The 9,789-nt window shown below is 39.0% G+C and overlaps 1 pseudogene; it reads right to left on the bottom strand.

The window, feature by feature from the left end:
* Positions 1-452: 452 nt before the first annotated feature.
* On the bottom strand, positions 453-8,700 carry LOC123241597 (annotated as a pseudogene).
* Between the last annotated feature and the right edge of the window lie 1,089 nt (positions 8,701-9,789).

Genomic DNA, 9,789 nt, shown 5'->3' on the forward strand with positions numbered 1-9,789 from the left:
CGACTATAATCTTTTGGTTTTCCTTTTCAATCTGGTCATTTCTGGTCTTCAATTTACTTGCCTCACTTTCCAATTGAGAAATGCTGCCTTTTAAACTGTTATTTTCTTGCCTGATTTCCTTTTGAGCTATTTCTCACTTCTCTAGCCAAATCTTTTCCATCTTTCTCGTCATCTCAGATTTGAACTCTTCAAGAACTTGTGACCAGTTTTCATTATTTTGGGAATGTTTGGATGTGATTGCCTATTTGTTTTCCTCTGCTATTTGCTCTGTTGTCTGGATTTTCTCTGTGTAAATGTTGTCGAGTGTTCAATATTTCTTCTTGTTGATCTTTCTCTTTTGGGGTTTCTGATTCTTGCTTGCCATTGTTAGCCCAGCACCATCTCTGCTTTATCCTCACACTTAGGGTCTGTCTGTGCTCTTTAGGCTCCTGAGGTCTCAGGTCTGGTTGTTCTCAGGGACAAGTCTTCTGGTGCTCCCTTTTTTGCTCCTCTGCCAGAGGCTCCTTTAACAGTCTCAGGGCACTACTTCTACAGTCGTGCTCCCTTCTGCACTGTGTCCCCACCCAAGGTTGAAGCCTGCACTCAAGATCCTTGTCCATGCCTGCATCTGCACCTTCACCCGCACATGTGCTCAGGGTCTGTGTTCAAAGTGTGCACATTCTTTAGCCTCTTGGTGTCTTAAGTCTTGCTGCTCTCAGGAGGAGGCCCTGGAGCTGCCAATGACTTAATGGATGTCCCAAACTTTCTCTAACTCTTTTGTGCTGGCTTTGGCACTGTAGGTGGTGTATGTGTGGGGGAGGGGGGTTCCTCAGCTTGCGTTTTAGTGAGAGCTGTTTCAACCCTTTATAGCCTGGAAATGCCCTGAACCCATGTACCTTTAAAGCTCCACCCTGTTGTGGGGTCACTTCATTCGTCTGGATTTGTTTTTATGTCCCCTTGAGGAGTCCTATATGTTTCAGTTAGGAGAGTCTAAGCAGCTGCTTTTTCCTCTGCCTCCATCTTAACCTGGAAGCCTAACTGGGGATTTTTAATTTGTTCCCTTTCTAGTTTTTTAGTTTGCATGCCCAGTTCATTGATCTTTGCCCTCTCTAATTTGTTAATATATGCACTCAAGTATATAAATTTCCTCCTAAGTACTGCCTTAGCTGCATCCCACAGAGTTTGGTAGGATGTCTCATGGTTGTAATTCTGTTCAGTGAAATTGATTGTTTCTATGATTTCTTCTTTAACTAACTGGTTTTGGAGAATCATATTTAATTTCCAATTAGTTTTTGATTTGCCTATCCATGTGCCCTTACTAATTATTATTTTTATTGCATTATGATCTGAGGTTACATTTATTATTTCTACTCTTTTGCATTTGTTTGCAATGTTTCTATGCCCTAGAACATGGTCAATCTTTGTGAATGGATCATTTGCAGCTGAAAAGAAGGTGTATTCCTTTTTGTCCCTATTTATTTTTCTCCACATGTCTATTAACTGTATTTTTTCTAGGATTTAATTTACCTCTCTTATCTCTTTCTTATTTATTTTTTGGTTTGATTTATCTAAATCTGAAAGAGGAATATTTAGACCTCCAAATAGTATGATTTTAGTATCTATTTCCTTCTTGAGCTCTGCCAGTTTCTCCTTTAGGAATCTGGATGCTATACCATTTGGTACATACACTATGAGCACTGTTATTTCCTCATTGTCTATACTGCCTTTTCTCAGAATGTAATTACCTTCCCTATCTCTTTTAACCAAATCTATTGGCTCTGTCAGAGATCATGAACACCACTCATTCCTTCTTTTTCTCATTTGAAGCCCCAAAGATTTTGACCTTAAACCTGTGTATGTCCACCCACCTCATGTGTGTTTCTTGTAGACAACATATGGTAGGATTTTGGTTTCTAATCCACTCTGCTATTTGCTTCCTTTTTATGGGCAAGTTCATCCCATTCACATTCAGAGTTATAATTATCAGTTCTGTATTCCACAACATTTTTGTATCCTCTCCTAGTTCTACCCTTTCTTCTTACGCTATTTCCTTTTAAACCAGAGGTTTGTTTTAGACCAGTCCCCCTTGTTCCCTCCCTTTCCACCCCCTCCCTTATCATTTTCCTCTTTTTTTTAAGGCCTAATGAATTCTGTCCCTCCTCTCCTCCCCTCCCTTTTTTGACCTCCCCACTCCCCTGCTCCCCTTGGTTAATCCCTTCTGACTTTCTCAGTAGAGTCAGATAGATTTCTCTATCCCAATGGATATAGCTACTCTTTCCTCTCAGGTTATTTCCACTGAATGTAAGGTTTAAATATTACCTCTTAAAACTCTCTTCCTCTCCTTTTTATCCCCTCCCCTTCCCATGCTCTCTTTGTGTGATATAGAATTTCCTATTTTTCTTATTCATTCAAGTTTCTCTCAATGCCATCTACTAATCACACCCCCCTCTTTTTTTTCCCACCCTGTCTCATCTTTCACCATTTAGTGCTCCGATCTCTCCCTATGAATTTTACTTTCTATAATAGTGTATACAGTTTTTGAAAATTATACATAACATATCACCATATAGGAATACAAATAATTTTATCTTATTAAAACCCTTAAAGAGGTAAATTTAAGAACAAGAATTTTCTTTCTTTCCCCTCTGTTTCTTATTTACCTTTTCAAGTTTCTCTTGGTTTTTGTGGTTGGGTATAAAACTTTCCATTTAGACCTGGTCTTTTCTGTGCAAATACTTGGAAATCTTCTATCTTGTTGAATGCCCATACTTTCCCCTGGAAGTATATAGTCAGTTTTGATGGGTAGGTGATCCTTGGTTGTAGACCCAGTTACCTTGCCTTTCTGAATATCATATTCTAAGCCTTGAGGTCTTTTAGTGTGGAGGCTGCCAGATCCTGTTTTATCCTGATTTGTGCCCCTTGATATCTGAATTGTCTCTTTCTGGCTTCTTGTAATATTTTTCCTTTTACTTGGAATTTCTTCAGTTTGGCTATTATATTTCTGGGGGTTGTCTTTTCAGGGTTTAGTATAGAGGGTGATCTATGGATCCTTTCAATGTCTATATTGCCCTCTTGTTGTAGAACTTCAGGGCAGTTTTGCTGAATAACTTCTTATAGTGTAAAGTCCAAATTCCTATTAATTTCTGTTTTTTTCAGGAAGACCAATGATTCTCAAATTGTCTCTTCTAGACCTGTTTTCTTGATCTGTCAATTTTTCAGTGAGATATTTCATGTTTCCTTCTATTTTATCAGTCTTTTGACTTTGCTTTATTTGTTCTTGCTGTCTTGAGAGATTATTGGCTTCTAATTGCCCACTTCTAGCTTTTAAAGATTGGTTTTCTTTTTCAATGTGGTCTATCTGGTTCTTCAAGGCTTCTAGCTGGTAATTTCTGGTCTTCAATTTGCTTATCAATTCATTTGATTTCTGAACCTGACTTTCCAAGTGAGAAATTCTGCCTTTTAAACTCTTATTTTCTTGCCAGATCTCTTCCATCTTTCTCATAATCTCAGATTTGAACTCTTCAAGATCTTGTGACCCATTTTCATTTTGGGGGGAAGGTTTGGATGTCTTTAATTGTTTGTCCTCTGTTTTCTGGGTTTTTTCTGTGCAGAAGTTATCAAGTATCTGAGGTTTTTGCTTGGTCTTCTTGTTTATTTCTTGGGCCTTGCTTGGAATCATTATGTTTTATCTGCCAGAAGTCTCAATAAGGCATTCTGATTCTTTATATGGAATTAGGGAGCAGTTTTTTGCCTGAGGCTTCTTTGTGAGTCTCTTGACTTCTCTCGGGACCCTCTTGGGGTCTCTGGTCTAGCTGTTTTCAGGGTTGAGCCCCTGTGTTCCTAGCCATCTGCCCAGATTTTGCAACGTGGCCCATGCTTGCTCCTGCATCTGAGATTTCCCCCAGAGTCTGAACATGCTGGATGCTGCTGCTGCCTCTCTCAGCCCCACTCCTGTGTCCAAGGTCTGAGTTTTCTGGATACCTGGGATCTTGTGTCTTGCTGCTCTCAGAGGCAACATCCTAGTGGTGCCAACTAGCTGCCAAGGGGCTAGATTTTGTGCCCCCACTCGCTCTAACTCTGGAGTGCAGCCTCTGACTCTGGTACTGTAGGTGGGATGTGGGAGGGTTGATCCACTCGTGTTTTGATGGGAGCTATTTCCCCCCATTATAGCATGGAAGTAGCCAAATCCCATGTACCTTTGATATTGTGTCCTACTGTGGGGTCCCTTCTTTCATCTAGATTTTTTTGTCCTTTGGAGGTATTGCTATATCAGTTGGTAAGGAGAGAAAGTCACCCAGCTTCTACTCAGCCACTATCTTAACCCAGAAGTCCATTCTTTCATCTTTAGTGTCTTGAACCTATGGGTTCTATATCTTCTTTCCTGAGATATAATGGAGTCAACAACTAATGCATTTACATGATTTCTACCAGTGAAATCTCTTTTGCCCTTACCACTGGGTATGGGACTCTGCTTTCTGAATCCAGCATATATATATTGAGGAACCCAGTAGGCTTACCTGACACTTACTAAAGTATGTGGAAAGGATTATAGATTTAGACCTGGAAGGGACTTTAGAGCCCATCCAGACCAATTTCATTTGGCAAATGAAGAAAATGAAACTTGAAGAAGTTAAATAATTTGTTCATGGTCACATAAAGGATAACTGACAGAGCTGGAATGAAGAAACTTCTCCTAATCAGAATCATAACTAGGGTGGAGAGATTCAGTAATTACTGATTTTGTCTCAAGGGTGTAGATTTATAGATGGCTAAGTTTAGAATGTTCTAACAGAACTTGAAGGCCTTTAGTGGCATGGAAACAACTGAGCTTAGCACCTATATATCAAGAATAATTCGTTAAAATAGGAAGCTACCAGATGGTTGTCTGGAATAAGCTCTTCTCCACCCTAACTCCATCTCCCCAAAATAGCTAATCCCATACAAATTACCGGGGTACATCTTTCTCTCCCCATCTTGTAACATGAGGTGTCTTGCATGGTATTTGCCTCTGACATGCCTCCATCAATTAAGGGTACATGTTTAACAATGTTGTCTTAGCCATAATTGCTGATATTTTTTTCCTGTAGAAAACAAACATAAAATAAAATCTTTTTATATCTCTGTATCTACAATCTCACAGACTATCCCTTTCAGGAAAACAGTTGCAAAATTTGCTCAACATGCTAAAATTCTAAATAATTTATATTTAATATTGTTATAAAAATAAACAATAGATATTTCTTCTTGATACTGCTATGCTCCTAGGGGATATTGGTTTGGGAAGCTGTGGCTTTTGTATTCCCCTAGGTAGCTGGTGCAGGAACACCCACTCAGTCACCTTAGTTTGATGGTATAAGTCCCTTTCTAAATATAACAGTGCCCAGGTAGGACCCTAATGGGTTTGTGGTTGGGTAACCTTTTCAGGTCCCACCTGGGGTTGGATTAATTAATATTATTGGGCTCTATTAGCCTTGGATCATGTTTTCATCTGACTGCTCCCTCCCCAAGAGCCATGATGTAATGACCACTCAGGAAGGTACTTAAATAAACTTTATCTATAGGTGTTAAATAGAGAAAGGAATAATCAGGAATGGATTGGGGATAGGAGACCCTGTCACTATAACTATGATCAATAATCCCTCAGGACTGTAGGCAGTTGTTTCAGTAGGCTGCAGCTAGTGGTTTCACACTCCTCTGGTTCAACTTGGCCACCGTCAAACCAGGGAGGGCAAACTGCTCAGTTGGTACAGATATTGTGATTACTCTTAGCTTTCCTGTTCTCAGTTTGTGATGTGAACCTGCACAGCCTTTAGGAAATAATTACCCTTTACCTCCCTCTGCTTCTTCTCCTTCCCTCTGCCTGGTTACCACCTGGGCCCAGATACCTAAATATCTAATGATGATCAAATGCTTTAACATCTAGGGAGATTCAAAGAGGATCAATGGTCAAAGCTCAAAGACCTAGACCTCAAGACCTGAGCCTCCAGGACCAAAGACCCTACTCAGAAGACAGTTAGGGTATTTATATCCTCAGGCCAACTGCCTTTGCTCCTGTCCTCACAGCATCCAGGAACATTCCAATGTCTTCCAATTGTCTCCTTTGTCAACCAAGATGAGACTCAGAGTTTGAATATAACAATGTATATGTAATGAAGTTCTAGCATGTACATATATCACTTCAGGTGGCATTTCTTCAAAGGGAGACACTACAGTGCTGGCTTCTGAGTGAATTATAATGGGATTTAAAAGGACTGAATTGGAAAAGACAACAAAGCATTTGTAGCCATTGAAATAGATTGGCATTGGCTATCCATGTGTTGAGAAGAAGCTTATTTGATTGGTTTCAGAGATATTTAAAATGGTCTTGTTGACTCCAGTCTTTTCCTCTTTACTTCAGACGTCTTTACTTCATTCAGTGATTACTTTAGTCAGATCATTTTGTGAGAGACAATCCATTAAATGAAAATTCATTTGGACCTATACATATATCTGCTCATCATACTGTTAAAAACAACTCTGATTTGCATAGTACTGATGGGTGCAAAGTTCTGTCTCTTATTTATCCCCTTTGATCTCTGAAATATCCCTGCAAACTAGGTGGTACAGATATTATTCCTATTTTACAGATGTGGGAAATGAGGCTCCAAGTGTTTGAATAATTTGCCTAAGGTCATACAGCAAGAAAATTATCTGTCGTTCACTACCTATTTTAAATAAGTTACTTATCTTCTTAGAATATCATTTTCCTCATTTTTGATGGAAGACTACTACCATGTGAAGTGAGAGTGTTAAGAGCCTTATCCCTTCTCTGGCCCCTGTCCTAGTCCTTGGATTCTGTGTCTCTTCTGCCTCAGATGTTGGGAATCTGAAAAGATCAGGATAGGAATGCTGGAGTCTCAATAAAGGCTGAGTGTAAGTTACAGCCTGCCCAGCATTGATGCCCTGAGGAAAATGGTATCAAACAAATAGAAATGGATCTCTGGACTTAGAGTATCACAAATCAACATTATCTATACAATGTTATATTTTAATTAATTTTGTTAAAAATTTCCCCAGTTATATTTTAGTCTTATTCTTCATTTTACTTTCATTCTTCCTTCACTGCTAAGAGTCCTTCTTGTTTAGAACCAGTAAGCAAATGATCCTGTTGTGGCTGGTTTTTAATTCAGGTCTTCTGATCACAAGTGAAGTGCTATTTATGTCATGCCAAATGGGTTAAAGCTCCCAAAGTTTCAAGTAAAATTATGATGAGTCATAATCTAGGGTTAAGTCCCCCAAAAATAATAAAAACTGAGTTATCATAGTTGAAAATTACTTAGTTTCAACTGCACTAAGAATTAGTCAAATTGAGTACCTTTTTCTCTGCCTCAGCGGACATAATTTTAAATATTTTTACTTAACATTGTCATAGCTGTGCAATAGTAAAATACAAAGTATTTATAACTGACATTAAGATTTAAAATGTCTTCATGTGGCTTATGCTATTTTTCATTTGAATTATTGTTTTCACTACCTTGACTGTGTAATATACATATAGTCCCCTCAAAATCTAATAATTCCAAAGATGCCAGATGTTTGTAGTGGAAAATTTGCCTCACCATATATTTTTTTAAGTCAGAAATAACCAAGTTTTATTATTCATAACTCAAGAGAACACACTTGTAACTACAAAGATCTCTATTTGTCAAGTCATCCTAGGTCCCACTAACCGTCTGCTCTCCTTCAGAATCCCTCTTGAAAACACCTAGAATTTCGCATCTTATAATTCATTTTTTAAAACTAATCACAAACTACAATACATAGGGAGGGTGACAATGAGAATACTAGAATCCAGCAATATGGCATATAAGAAACCCAACTTCATGGTGAATTCATCATCACTGTTGGCAGCAAAGGCAAAATACCACTGGTGTGATGCTAACTATGCATGCTTTTTTATTCCTTTTTCTCTGTCAACAGAGGCCTTTTTGTGGTTACTTCTTCTTTACCACTGACATTCAGCTATGATTCTAGAATGACAAGGTGGATTGAAAGGAAATTACTTTGTAGTCAGAGTCTGGACCCTCATTTGATTTAGATTTTTGTTTTTTTTTTTCTTTTTCTTCTCCTTTTTCCTTTTTTCATGTTTCTCTTTCATCTTCTTTCTTTTATGCTTCTCCTTCCATTCTGAGGATCTGGAACTACTGCCATATTTATCTGAAGTAAAATCTTCTAGTAGCTTCTTTAACTGCTGTAACCTCACATCTGTTTCATGACACTTATTCTCTCTTATGATGCCACACATGGGATCTTCGTGTGCTCCTCTGATTTGTTCTAATTTCAGACTGCCTTTGATAAAGAATGGGTGTTCTTTGTCACCGGTTCTGTCTCCACACCATTTACTAACACCATCATTGCATAACCTTGACTTCTTTCCCCAAGAATATCAGGAGTCCTTTAGTTGGAGCATAAGCCAGAAATTCTCTGGCATATTCCTTGCATGGTACACCTGGTATACAGTTTTCTGGCTTAGTCTCATCTTCTCCAGTAAGTTCAGGAGGAGGTTTTTCATAAAAGAACTGAAGGTGCTGCAGCTGCTATAGCTGCACCTCATGCTGCCGTTTCTGATTCTGGTATCACTTCTGCTCCAGCTTGGCTGCTTCCTGGGTACACAGGCAGAGGTAGAGGTTGGGGTGCGAGGCATGGCCATGCCTCTACATCCACCCCTGCCTCCCCCGTCATCGCTAGAGGAGGAGGAGCCTCAGCACATACTTTCTTTTTTTAAAAAAATTTTAAACATTTATTAATGTTCATTTTTAACATGGTTACATGATTCATGCTCATACTTTCCCCTTCACCCCCCCATCTCCCCCCACCCATAGCCAATGCACATTTCCACTAGTTTTGTCATATGTCATTGATCAAGACCTATTACCAAATTGTTGTTAGTTGCATTGGTGTGGTAGTTTCGAGTCTACATCCCCAATCATGTCCACCTCAACCCATGCATTCAAGCAGTTGTTTTTCTTCTGTTTCCATTATTGCAGTCCTTCCTCTGAATGTGGGTAGCATTCTTTACCATGAATCCCTCAGAACTGTCCTGTGTCATTGCGTTCTGCTGGTACAGAATTCCATTACATTCGATTTTACCATAGTATATCAGTCTCTGTGTAGAATGTTCTTCTGGCTCTGCTCCTTTCACTCTGCATCAGTTCCTGAAGGTCTTTCCAGTTCACATGGAATTCCTCCAGTTTATTATTCCTTTGAGCACAATAGTATTCCATCACCAGCATATACCACAGTTTGTTCAGCCATTCCCCAATTGAAGGACATACCCTCATTTTCCAGTTCTTTGCCATCACAAAAAGCACAGCTATAAATATTTTCGTACAAGTCTGTTTATTCATGATATCTTTCGGGTACAAACCCAACAACAGTATGGCTAAAATCAAAGGGCAAGCATTCTTTTATAGCCCTTTGAGCATAGCTCCAAATTGCCAGCCAGAAAGGCTGGATCAGTTCACAGCTCCACCAGCAATGCATCAATGTCCCAATTTTGCCACATCCCCTCCAGCATTCATTACTCTCCCCTTCTTTCATTTTAGCCAATCTGCTAGGTGTGAGGTGATACCTCAGAGTTGTTTTGATTTGCATTTCTCTAATTATTAGAGATTTAGAACACTTTCTCATGTGCTTATTGATACTTTTGATTTCTTTACCTGAAAATTTTCTTTTCATGTCTCTTGCCCATTTATCAATTGGGGAATGGCTTGATTTTTTATACAATTGATTTAACTCCTTGTATATTTGAGTAATTAGACCCCTGTCAGA

Source organism: Gracilinanus agilis, chromosome 3 (genome assembly GCF_016433145.1).
Source record: "Gracilinanus agilis isolate LMUSP501 chromosome 3, AgileGrace, whole genome shotgun sequence".
Classification (NCBI taxonomy): Eukaryota; Metazoa; Chordata; class Mammalia; order Didelphimorphia; family Didelphidae; genus Gracilinanus; species Gracilinanus agilis.